Genomic DNA, 14,321 nt, shown 5'->3' with positions numbered 1-14,321 from the left:
CCATCTCTTACCTTGTTTCCTCTCTTTGATCACAACCACTGTGTATTCTAGATCCCTGTCTAAGTGAGCTTTAAGCAGTTCCCCCTGGGTCCTTCTTGTTACTTATTTTCTTTGCATCTGTGAATTATAGTATGATTGCCCTGTACAATGTGGCTAAAATCCACTCATAAGTCAGTACATTCCAAGTGTGTTATTCTGGGTTTGGGTTATCTCACTCTACCACATGTATTTCAATAAAAATTATATGGAATATTTCTGAAATGAGAATACTTTTAAGTGTCAGCTAGTTTTATAAATTAGAGATATACTTAACCAACGCTTAGAAAAACATACATTTACATGCTTATATTTATTTAACTGATAAAGCGAACATTACTGAACCATGTTTTAATAGAAATTTCTTTTCACTGATTAAAAGGAAGGTTTGTAAGGAATCTATATGGAATTTTAACCCTTCTTCTTGTGCACCACAAACTAGGTGATAAATGATAACTTGACAGACAGAGAGATAAAGAGAGATGATTGATTATAGATAGATAGATAGATAGATAGATAGACAGACAGATAAAAGATCGATGATAGATAAATGAATGGTTAATTGATAGAAATAAAAGGATACATAAATAAATGATAGAGTTTAGGTTATAGAGTTACTGATATATGACACAATTGGCATGGAAATGATAGATAATAAATATATAGATGCTAATACTCCTCCCACACCTGTTTATTATTTAGTCAGTGAATCAAAAACTTGCAAGTCTTTGTTTCACATTATTAGATAATGAAATACAACTTCACATCTTATTTTTATTAGTATTTTCCTTTATTGGAACTTGTTTTTTTCATAGAATATATTCTGATTGCATTCTCCTCCTGCAATTCCTTTGAGATCTTTCTCACTTTTTCTACTACTGAAATCCACTATCTTCCTGTCTCTTGTTTAAAAAAAAAAAAAAAAGCAAACAGGCACTAAAGAAGAGTATTGAAACAAAAAAGAATATGATAAAACAAAAACAATCAACTGGGATAGGACAAAAATAGACAAATGAAAGAAAAACAACAAAAGGCATGAGAAACACATATAGGCACAGAGATACATTTGAACATGCAGTAATCCCATAAAAACACAAAATAGAAGCAATGACATAGATTTGAATAACCTCTTGATTTTTTTTTTTAGTTTGTTGGAATTGAATACATTGAGTTTGTTTGCTGTTGGCTATCCTTTGCTGGATATGAAGACTAGCTTTAAGAGAGATTGTATCCCCTGTGACACTCTGCTAGAGAGAACTAATTTTTCATTTGCAAGAAGTTATTAATTGGAGCTACCTCTGGGTTAGGGATAGGGGCTTGAGTCCAATTCTCTCAGTGCTGGGAGCATGCTGACCCTGTGTGGGCTGTCTGTATCACTTTAATTTCATATGTGCATCTGTTCTGTTATATTAAGCAGGTCTTTTTCTCTCGCTGTCCTCCATCCTCTATGGCTCTTAAAATCTCTCTGCTTCCTCTTTGTCAGTTTCCTGAGGCATGAGGGCACACATTTGATGGAAATAATCTATTTAAGACTGAGTTTCTAAGGTCTCTCGCTCTCTGATCACTGTCCAACTATGGGTCACTCTATTTGTTGCCATCTGGTGTGCAGGAAGAAAGTTCTCTAATGATGTCTAAGAAGGATACTAATTCAGTGTTTCTCAACATTTCTAAGCTTGTCATGCTCTAACACAGTTCTTGTGGTGAGCCCAGCCATAAACCTATTTAATTTGCTGCTTTGTAACTATAACTTTGCTACTGTTATGAATTGTAATATTAATATCTCATAAGTAGATTATCTAATATGTAACCCCAAAATGGTTGCAACCCATAGGTTGACAACCTCTAGTATAGAAGCATTTTTTTTAGGAGTCATTTAAGCACTAAGTTTCTTTTTATTTTATTTTATTTTATTTTATTTTTTTTTATCAGTTACATTTTATTAACTCTGTATCCCAGCCATGTCCCGATCCCTCATTCCCTCCCAGTCCCTCCCTCCCTCCCTCCCTCATCTCCACCGTGCCCCTTTCCAAGTCCACTGATAGGGGGGACCACTAAGCTTCTTTAGCAGGGCAGTAGTATAAGCTTTTCCTGTGGATCCCTGACCTGTCTTGTCTCAGGTTCTTGTCGAACTTCACCATATTATGGATAGGTTTCATCTTAAAGAGTGGGGCTTAAGTCAAATAAGATGTTGCTTGGATTTTCCACAAGCATTTTGTGTCACTATTTCTCTAGTACATCTTTCAGGAAGGTCATAATTGCTATCAAAATGTCTGTAGCTAGGTTAGTGTTTATCTTTCTTCTCTGGCAGCCTGCAGATTGCCTTCTAGTACCATGAACCCTTGTCAGCAGGGGTGAAGGCTTTATGTAGCAACAGTTCCACTTCTGTGTGTTTAATGAATTGTGTAGGTGTTGTCTTCAGCAATGGGGCCTTACTGTTAGTAGAAAGCAACCAGTAGCATTGGAAATGGCCTGTTTAAAGGTTCTCATGAAGCTGCTTCGGCCAAACACTCAATTAGATACAACCCATTCTTGGCACTGGAAGCTTCATTTCATGAAAACAGATGCCCAGTTGAAGTTCTGTCTCTCCTGTAACTTAGCAATTTTATTTAGATCACACTTATACATGTATAGATTTTTGGTTTGCTTTGCTTTGTATTCATTTAGGATTGTTTTGGTTCTCTGTATTTCCATATGAAGGTAAAAACTGCCGATTCAATTTCTGTTAAGAATTGTGCTGGAATGATGAGGTTTGAACTGTGGATTGATTTTTCTAGCATGACATTTTTTTTACTATATTAATTCTAGTGATCCATGAATATGGAAGATCTTGTTATGTTCTGACACCTTTAATTTCTTTCTTCAATATTCTAAAGTTTTTGTTCTATAAGTCTTTTATTTGCTTAGAGTTACCGCATGATATATTTTGAGGCTATCATAAAAGTTATCGCTACCTTGATTTCTTTCTCTGGCCTTTACTCCTTTGTGTATCATAATGGTACTGAATTTTGTATTGATTTTGCATGCTGATACTTTTCTCAAAGTATTTCTCAGCAGTAAGAGTTTCACAGTATTATTTTCAGGGTCATATGTGTATACAATCATATTTTATGTAAATGAAATTACTTTTTTAACTTTTATTAATTACACTTTATTCAGTTTGAACCCCCCCATAATCCCATCCCTCCTCACCTCTTAATCTCACCTCCCCTCCCTCTTCTTCACACATGCCCCTCCCCAAGTCCACTAATAAGGGAGGAACTCCTCTTCTTTCTGCTGATCCTAGTCTATCAGATCTCATTAGGATTGGCTGCATTGTCATCTTCTGTGGCCTGATAAGGCTGCTCCCCCTTCAGGGGGAGGTGATCAAAGAGCAGGCCAATCAGTTTATATCAGAGGCAGTCTCTTTTCCCATTACTATGGAACCACTTGGACACTGAACTGCCATGGGCTACATCTGTGCAGGGGTTCTAGGTTATCTCCATGCATGCTACTTGGTTGGATTTTGAGTCTCTGGAAAGACCCGATGTTCAATTTTTTTGGTTCTGTTGCTCTCCTTGTGGAGCTCCTGTCCTCTCCAGATCTTACTATTTCCCACTTCTTCCATAAGATTCCATGCACTCTGCCCAACAGTTGGCCATACTGTCTCAGAATCTGCTTTGATAGTCTGTAGGGCAGAGTCTTTCAGAGGCCCTCTGTGGCAGGTTTCTAACTTGTTTCCTGTTTTCTTCTTCTTCTGATGTCCATCCCCTTTGCCTTTCAGGATGGGGATTGAGCATTTTAGTCAGGGTCTTCCCTCTTGATTAGTTTCTTTAGGTGTACAGATTTTAGTAGGTTTATCCTATATTGTATGTCTATATGAGTGAGTATATACCGTGTGTGTCTTTCTGCTTCTGGGACAGCTCACTCAGGATGATCCTTTCCAGTTCCCACTATTTAGATGCAAATTTCATGATTTCCTTGTTTTTCATTGCTGAATAATATTCCATTGTGTAAATGTACCACAATTTCTGTATCTATTCTTCAGTTGAGGGGCATCTGGGTTGTTTCCAGCTTCTGGCTTTTGGAAATTACTTTTACTTCTTCCCTTTTTATATATCCACTAGATCTCTTTCAGTTGTCTTATTACTACAGCTAAGACTTCAAGTACTATATTGAAAAGGAATCAAGAGAGTGGACAATACATCCAAACCACAACTTTCCCTCCCTCTATTCCTCACAGACCCCCAATCTCCCTCCTGCATCAGATGGACTTCTCTCCATCATCTCACCCCAAAAAAGAGTAGTCCTTCCAGGAATATCAACCAAACAGGGTACAATACCCTCACATCAATGCAGTAACAGGAAAAAGGTCTCATTCTTTGACTTAAGGGACATCTAGGTTGTTTCTAATTTCTGGCTATTACAAATAAAGCTGCTGTGAACATAGTTGAGCAAATGTCCTTGTTGCATGGTGGGGCATATTTTGGTTATATGCCCAGGAGTGGTAAAGCTGGATCTTGAAATAGAGCTATTCCTAATTGTCTGAGAAAGTGCCAGATTGATTTCCAAAGTGGTTGTACAATTTTACATTCCCAACAGCAATGGGAGTGTTCCCCTTTCTCCGCATCCTCACCAGCATGTGTCATGATTTGAGATTTTTTTCTTTTTTCTTTTAATTTAAAATTTTATTTTTATTTACTTTTTTTTCAATGCAGTTTATTCAGGAACCTTGAACAATCCTCGGACCCCGGGGAAAGCCAGCCCACAGCTTAAATAGCCTCTGGGTAGCCAACCCAGGCGTGCCACGGGGGCAATGCAGATAGGTCCACATACATGGAAGCAAGCCAGATCCTCAGCCTTAGCCAAATGTGGAGTTGTTCGTGACAGAGAGCGCTCACCATCGGGAAGGTGGAAGGCGGAAACCAGCTCCATCTTTAAGGCGCGGCATTACACAGCTCTCTACAGTTCCCCCTTTTTGTTTTAGACGCATCAGGCAAGAGTAGAGGTCTGATCTCTGATATTAGAAATAAATTGGGACTTTGTACAGATGTTCATTTAGGTGTCATCCACCCAAAGAGCATCAGACCCGTCCAATACCTTTTTCTCAGAGGCGGGACCTGGGGCATCAACCCGCATGCAATCAGACATGCTCTTCTCTGGGTCGAAAGCGGCTCACCCTGAGTGCAGTGCTTAGCCTTGCATCCTGAGCATAACATTTTAGCTTTTTATGGTAGCCAACCATGCTTGGGGAGACTGTCCTGCTTCAATGGCTGTAAAGGCCTGAATGATCATGGCTGCATCACAATGTTGTGAGACTCTAATCTTGCATATACACCACAGGCAAACCAAGGAGACCAACACCAGAAGGCCTGCTAACGCTCCCATGCCCCCATTCCTTCAGATGATTCATGGCTGCAGCAATCCATGTTGATAATCCTGTGGCTAGTCCTGCGTCCACTCTGGTAGAATTTACTGTGACAATGGCCACTCTCAGCTGCTCCATCGTAGTATCGAATTCTCCAGTCCAATTACCTAAAATATAGCTAGACAATTGTTTAGACAGATTTGCAGCCCAGGAAAAATTCTCATGTTGTATGCTAGTGACAATGTTTTAATCTGTTTTCCTGGATTTATAAATAGAGTTAGTAAAGTCAAGGAAGATAAATGTTGCAGGTGTTGAATCAACAATGCCATCCTGCTTGTAATCTGTGACTTGGCTCTTCTTTACATCATATACCATAGTAAGAGTTGGACTTTCTTTTGGTGATATGGGTCATTATTGAAGTGGAAAATAAAATAATTTTGCTCAGGACAATTTTGGCTCTAGTATGCTTTTTTCCTTTCCACTCCATCAGCTCTACCAACTCTGAATTTCTTGACTTTGAAGGCACTATGCCAGCTCCATCTGTTCACAGATTGTGAGCAAAATTGGTTTAAGATGAATTTATCTGTGAAGGGATTATTTTTTAGTTTCTGATTCCTATTACTGGTACACAGTGTTCAGTTGTTTTGTGTCCTCAATATGCACTTATTCAGATGTTTGAAGGAAGGATAACAGAATATATGTGTTTTTAAAGCAACATAACTTACATAATTAATTAGACATGTGGGTTCACAGTCCAACCATCACCATATTTTCACTGAGAATACATCTTTTTTCTAATGCCAATGAAGAAAATGAGAAAAATCTAACTTTGAGAATACCACTAGATAGTTTAAAATGTTATTATATCTCAGCAATCACTGTATTTAATGCATTAGTCTGAATCCATTATATTTGTAATGATTTATTTTAATGTACTATATGCTAATAAATCTACATTGTAAAATATTCTCTGTAATAATCAATATTAATATGATTTTTCAGGGCTATTTGAACATGAAGTCCTTGAAATAAGCTTAATGTGCTTGAGGCTCCTATATATATATATACAAATCCTCTAAGGTTTTTATATTATTCAAACAAAACTATGAAATTTTAGAAAATACATCAGTAGAGATGAAGAGTAAACAAACAAAAACCAGAAATGTTACATTGATGATTTGCCTTTTCCTTTGTTTATAAAGAAAATCTCAGTGTCCTTAGTCATCAGGGAAATGCAAATCAAAATGAATCTAAGATTCCATCTCACACTGGTCAGAATGGCTGAGAACAAAATCTCCAGTGACAGCACATGTTGGAGAGGATGCGGGGGACCCTCCTCCATTGCTGGTGGCAGTGCAGACTTGGACAACCACTTTGGAAATCAATCTGGCGCTTTCTCAGAAAATCGTGAATAGCTCTACCACAAGACCCAGCATTACTACTCCTGGGTAAACAGCCCAAAACACCTCACCATACAACAAGGACACTTGTACAAATATATTCATAGAAGTTTTATTCATGATAACTAAAATCTGGAAACAACCTAAATATTCCTTAATGAAGAATGAATAAAGTAAGTGTGGCACATTTCCACAATGGAATACTACTCAGCTATTAAAAATGAAGAAACCATGAAATTTGCAGGCAAATTTTGGATGGAACTAGAACAGATCATCCTGAATTAGGCAATTGAGACACAGAAAGACACACATGGTATATATTCACTTATAAGTTGATTTTAACCCTATAGTACAGGATAAACATACTACAAGGCACAGACCCAAAGAAGACAAGTAACATAAAGGACCCAAGGGAGGATGCATAAATCTCACTAAGAAGGGGAAGTAGAATAGACAGAGATAGTGTTCAAATAGAGGAAACAAGTTAGGAGAGAGGGAAATATGAGGGTGGAGATCAGACCTAAGGAGAGCAAGGGCTAAAGGAAAGAAGGCCTATAGAGAAAAGAGAAACTGAGGGCAGGGACATCTCTGTGACAAGCTGGAGACCAAAGTCAAGGTAGGATCCTGGGAGGGTATAAACGGAGACTCCTAGTAGCAGAAGCCATAGAGACAGAAGATGACACCCACTAACTAGACAGGTCTCCTTGTAGAGAGAGGGGAACTCCAACCCACCCAGAAAAATGACCTAAAACTTAGGCTGCCTACAAGATGCTCAAGGATAAAGACAGAGTAGATAGAGCAGAGACTGAGGAAATGTCCAACTAATGCCTGGTGCAATTACAGACACCCCTATTGGAAACTGTCAAATCCAAAAGCTGTGAAAGATACTGGGCTAAGCTTGCAGACAGGAGCCTATCAGGGTTTTCTTTCTGAGAGGCTTTACCCAACAATGCCTCAAAACAGATGCTGAGACTCACAGCCAATGCATTGGAGTCTTGTGGAAAAGTGGGAGGAAAAATAGAAGGACCTGAGATCACAGGAGCTCCACAGGAAGATCAACAGAGCCAAATAACTAAAACCCAGAGGGAGTTGCTGAGACTGAAGCATCAACCAAAGACCATGCATGGAATGGATCAAGGTCCCGTATAAAATGTAGCTGATGGGCAGCTTACACTTCATGTGGGTCCTCAAGTAGGAAACCAGGGACCGGATCTGACAGGGACTTTTCTGACAGCTCTTTGATCACTTCCCCCTCAGGGAACTGCCTTGCCAGGCCACAGAGGAAGGGGACAGGCCAGTCCTGATTCAACTTGAGAAGTTGGGGTGGATAAAAATGGAGGAATAGAAAAGAGAAAAGGGAGAGAGAAGGATTGGCACTGGGAGGCAAGGTGGGATAGCACTACAACCAGGATATAAAGTGAATAAAACCTGAATATATTTTTAATAAACAGCAACAGAAAATAAAAAGTAAAAACATAAAAAAGCCAATAGTCACATGATAAGCTGTGACTTAATTCTCATTCAGAAGGACAAATAGGATATACATCAGAAGTGGGAGAAGACAGGGAGCAGAAAGGGAGCCTACCATAGAGGTCCTTTAAAAGACTCTACCCAGCAGAATATCAAAGCAGACGCTGAGACTCATATCCAAACATTGGGCAAAGTACAGGGAATCTTCTGAAAGAAGGGGGAGATAGAAAGATCTGGAGGAGACAGGCAATCCACAAAGAGACCTATAAAGCCAAACAAAAATCTGGGCCCAGGGTGACCTGCAGAGACTGATGAACCAACCAAAGACCATGCATGGAGAGGACCTTGCTCAAATGTAGCCCATAGGCAGCTCAATCTTCATGGGGGTTCCCTAGTAATGGAAACAGGGGCAGTCCCTGGCATGAACTTGTTTGCCTGGACTTGATCACCTCCACCTGCAAAGGTAGCCTTATTAGGCCACAGAGAAAGAGGATCCAGACAGTCTGGATGATATCTGATAGGCCAGGGTCAGATAGTATGGGAGGAGGACCTCCTCTATTAGAGGACTAGGGGAAGGACATAGCAGAGGAAGAGGGAGGAAGTGGTGCTGAGATTATAGGCATGCAGCATTGCACCTGGCTTAACTTTCTAAAGTTCATTCCTTAGCAAGAAGACAGTTGAAATACCTACAATAATATAAAGCTCATTTTAAATCTTGCATTTTCCAATGATAGGATGGGAAAACAAGCAATTCTCTCACTAATACGAAAATTTCTTAGTACAAGGTAGCAAGCACACACTAATTAATACTTCCTAGCATTCAAACCGCAGTACCGAAAGTAATGATAAAAATATATTTTGTAAAATCCTCTTTGAGTCTAAGAAAACGTGCAACTGCTGTAAATTCAAGTAACATAAGCCTGCCTGACAGAGTGACAGTTCATATTCTAAAATATGTCACACTTATATTTGAATCTAATTTAATTTTTCTTCGACCAGCAGGATATCCTGAAACAGATGCCCTGAAGAAACACATACATGTCTGCACTGTTTATCTCATGTCACTTGGCTTTCTTTCTTCCTTTTCCTTTATTGATTCTCTCACTCTAGGTGCAGTCCTGTAATTCCTGACTGGTTCAGTAATTCCGTGACTCGCCAAATAAACGAAGTGCCAAATTGCTTGTTCCATCAATCTATATGCTACATAGATGATTCATATTCTAGTTTTGACAGATGAAGACTATCATAAAATTAAATTTAGTTAAATTCTAAATCAATGGAAACTTTCCTTAAAACTTTCAATAAAACTTTATTTTATGAATTGAGCTTAGGGTATTTACCTTAATATTTTCAGATGCTCTTTCTACTTGCAATATGTGAGGATTAGGTAAAATATAAGTGAAGGTCCTCCATATAAAATGTCTTAATCAATGAATATTGTAATTTAAATATGAGAATGAGAATTTTTTTGAAGTTAAAATTTCAAACTTTATTTTCTCCAGATATTCTTCTTTTAGTTTTTTTTATTTTTATTTTGTATATTAATTACAGTTTATTTACTTTGTATCCCAGCTGTAGCCCCTTCCTTCATTCCCTCCCAATTCCACCTTCCTTCCCTCATCTCCTTTCTGCCCATCTCTGAGTCCACTGATAGGGAAGGTCCTCCTCCATCTGACCCTAGTTTATCAGGTCTCAATCAGGACTGGCTGCAATGTCCTCTTCTGTGGCTTAGCTGCTCCTCCCCAAGGGAGGAGTTCATGTCAGAGAGAGTCCCTGCTCCCCTTACTAGGGAAACACCCTTGGATGCTAAGCTGCCATGGGCTACCTCTAAACAGGGGTAGGATACAGAATCTGTGGTACATTTACACAATGGAATACTACTCAGCAATTAAAAACAAGGAAATCTCTGCCATTCGATATTCCTCTACGGAGAATTCTCTGTTTTTTTTTTTGTTTTTTTTTTTTTGTTTTTTTTTTTTTTTTGATTTTGATTGGATTACTTGGTTTGTTGCTTTTCAGCTATGTAGTTCTTTATATATAATGGATATTAGCCCTCTGTCAGATATATGTTTGGTGAAGATTTTTTCCCAATCTGTAGGCAGTCGTTTTGTTTTGATGACAGTGTCCTTTGCTTTACAGAAGTTTTTCAGTTTCATAAGGTCCCATTTATTGATTGTTGCTCTTAGAGCCTGTGCTGTTGGTGTTCTGTTCAGGAAGTTGTCTCCTGTACCAATGAGTTTTAAGGTCTTCCCCACTTTTTCTTCTAATTGATTTAATGTGTCTGGTTTTCTGTTGAGGTCTTTGATCCACTTGGACTTTAGTTTTGTGCAGGGTGATAAGTATGGATCTATTTGCAACCTCATTAGCCATCATGGAAATACAAATCAAAATGACCCTGAGATTTCACCTTACACCCATAAGAATGCCCAAGATCAAAAACTCAAGTGACAACACATGCTGGAGAGGTTGTGGAGAAAGGGGAACACTCCTCTATTGCTGGTGGAAATATAAACATGTACAACCAGTCTAGAAATCAATCTGGCACTTTCTCAGACAACTAGGAATAGAGCTTCCTCCAGATCCAGCCATACCACTCCTAGGCATATATCCAAAAAAGGCTCAAGTACAAAATAAGGACATTTTTCTAAACCATATTTGTAGCAGCTTTGTTTGTAATAGCCAGAAGCTGGAAACAACCCAGATGCCCCTCAACTGAAGAATGGATACAGAAATTGTGGTACATCTACACAATGGAATATTACTCAGCAATGAAAAACAAGGAAATCATGAAATTTGCATCTAAATAGTGGGAACTGGAAAGGATCATCCTGAGTGAGCTGTCCCAGAAGCAGAAAGACACACATGGTATATACTCACTCATATAGACATATAATATAGGATAAACCTACTAAAATCTGTACAACTAAAGAAACTAATCAAGAGAGAGGACTCTGACTAAAATGCTCAATCCCCATCCCGAAAGGCAAAGAGGATGGACATCAGAAGAAGAAGAAAACAGGAAACAAGTTAGAAACCTGCCACAGAGGGCCTCTGAAAGGCTTTGCCTTGCAGAACATCAAAGCAGATGCTGAGACTTATGGCCAACCTTTGGAATTTGGAATCTTATGAAAGAAATGAGAAATTGTAAGAAATGGAAAGGACAGGAACTCCATAAGGAGAGCAACACAACCAGAAATTTTGAACACAGGGATCTTTCCAGAGACTCATACTCTAACCAAGTAGCATGCATGGAAATAACCTAGAACCCTTGCACAGATGTAGCCCATGCCAAATCAGTGTCCATGTGGGTTCCATAGTAATGGGATGAGGGACTGCCTCTGACATGAACTGATTGGTATGCTCTTTGATCACCTCCCCCTGAGGTGAGAGCAGCCTTTCCAGGCCATAGAAGATGACAATGCACTCTTGATGAGATCTGATAGACTAGGATCAGAAGGAAGGAGAGGGGGGACCTCTCCTAACAGTGGACTTGGGCAAAAGCATGCATAAAGAAGGGAGAGGAAAGATCTGATCAGGAGGGGAAGAGGGAGGGGTTCATAGTGGGTAGAAAGTGAATAAAGTGTAGTTAATAAAAGTTTTTTTTGTTTTGTTTTGTTTTTGTTTGTTTGTTTTTTTAAAAAAGGAAATCACGAAATTGGCAGGCAAATGGTGGGATCTAGAAAAGAGCATTCTGAGTGAGGTTTTCCAAGAAGAAGAAAGACACACACGGTGTATACTTACTTGTAAGTGGATAGTAGACCTACAAAATAGGATAAACACACCAAAATCTGTACACCTAAAGAAGCTAACCAAGAAGGAGGACCCCAGGGTAAAATGATCAACTGTAACTTAGAAAGATAAATGGGATGGACATTGGAAGTAGGAGAAAATGAGAATGAGAAATTTTTCCATTTCAAAATCAATTCAAAATTGTTAATATGCTAAAATTTTATTTTATACTCTATGTGTGTATGTGTGTATAAATTGTTTGTTTTCTGTATACTTATAATTATTTTAGAATATTTTCTAAAACAAAATATTTAACTATACTGTCTACAGAAAATACTTCTTTGTCAAGAATGTAGATAAAAGAATTATATTGACTCAAGTAAATGTTTTGTATTTTTTCTTTTTAATTTTTATTTTTTATATTAATTACAGTTCATTCATATTGTATCCCGGCTGTAGCTCCCTTCCCTCCCAATCTCACCCACCCCCTTCCTTCCCCTTTCTAAATCCACTGAGAGGGGTGGTCCTCCTCCCTTTCCATCAGACCCTAGCTTATCAGGTCTCATCAGGACTGGCTGCCTTGTCCTCCTCTGTGGTCTGGAAGAGCTGTGTTTTCTTTATAAGTTGCAATGGGTGAAGAGAAGTTTAATTTTTTGTCAAACTACTCAGTTAAAAATATGGTAAAAGTGGAAGACTGAGCAGCCACATAATTCTTTTTTTTAACTCAATTTACTCTTTCTGATTTAACATAATTTGCCTCATTTATGATTTAAAATATGTTTAGAGTACCCTGCGATTTAAATAAGTTATTGTCTCTGTACCTGCATAGCACAGAACAATAGTTTTCTAGCTTTTACTTTCAGTGGGGGAGAAAAGATAATATTGCATTTAGCCAAATTCAGACTGAGATATTCCATTACTAAAACAATAAAAATTGCACATTTACTGTAAAAAATATGGTGAAAGATATCATTATAACATTATGATCTATTCTCATTTCCAAATCACATCCAAAGAAGCAACACAGAGCTGGCTATGAGGAACAGCATAACTGAGTGGTAAATGAGTGTTTTTGAAAGCTCCTGGGGAGAACTAAAGAGACTTTGATTTGCTTGAAGTGCAATCACAGTTAGATCCATTTAAATTCTGCCTTGCATCCTTATATCAAAGTCATTCTGGTCAAGAGTGAAGAGATGAACTTGCATTAGAGAATCAAGACCATTGTGTCATATTTACAAATTTAGCGTATGGGCTTGTTTCACACATTAGAGAATGTGATAGTCCTTTGAAGAAGAACCTTGCATTCTGTGTGATACAGGAATCCATAGGAAGTAAAGAGAAAATCGAGGTGACAAGGATGTTTTCAATTCTAGTTTTTTGCGAACAATATATCACGATCAGATTTGTAGTCACTGAGTTTTCTTACAGCCTTTAAATTATTTATTTTCCATCTCGGTAGTCACAGAAGTAATATAAAGCATATGTTTCCTACTATGGAGAGAATAGAGTATTTGTAAGCGTTGTAGAACACAGCTTTGAAGACACTTCTGTATGATGTTGTGACTATATATGTGTATATCCACAGACAAACATTCCAAGTAAACACTTTCGTATGTTCTAAAGTTATGTTTTCAACAGTTTTCTTTGTATTTACCTGTCATATCTGTATTCTCACTTACAAGCTCATTAAAGAAAATGCAAGTGGCAAATATGTCTCCATTGTGCAATATCCTAAATGGACATAGCATGTAAAATGAAACAAGTATAGCTAAGAGCTTTCAACGATCACGTTGAGAGAACACTGTAACAAATGATAAAAGTAACAGCCAGCTTAACGGTATAATGGTAAGCTGATTTGAGGTAATGAATGAACACATTGAGATGGAGGGACGGGTCAGTAGATAAGAACACATACTGTTCATGTAGAAGAAACGAGTGGCTTACAAACAGATGCAATTCCACCTTCAAGGGCTCTTTTCATACTCTCCAGGCACCTACATTCACACATGCACATACCTAACTATATAAAACATTGTAAATATATTTTCTTTGTTATGTGTTCTATCATATTTACTAAAATAGAGGTTTATAACTTTAGACTAAAGATAACTAGCACAGTATAATATCCCAAATATCCAAACACATATAAATGATTTTCACTATAGTTGATGTTTTCTTTGGGGATTTTTCTCCATTAGTATTGATATTTTCAGGCTATTTTCTCAGAATGCTTATTTTGTATATTTTATCATGAAATGTATGCTCTGGAAAATATTTGAAAACCTTAATGGTAAAGGGATTTAAAGGAAAGATATCAAAGTAAGTGCTGTATGGACCTAAGG

The sequence above is a fragment of the Meriones unguiculatus genome, chromosome 21 (genome assembly GCF_030254825.1).
Source record: "Meriones unguiculatus strain TT.TT164.6M chromosome 21, Bangor_MerUng_6.1, whole genome shotgun sequence".
Taxonomy (NCBI): domain Eukaryota; kingdom Metazoa; phylum Chordata; class Mammalia; order Rodentia; family Muridae; genus Meriones; species Meriones unguiculatus.
The sequence above is the reverse complement of the archived record's forward strand: the minus strand, read 5'-3'. Positions refer to the sequence as shown.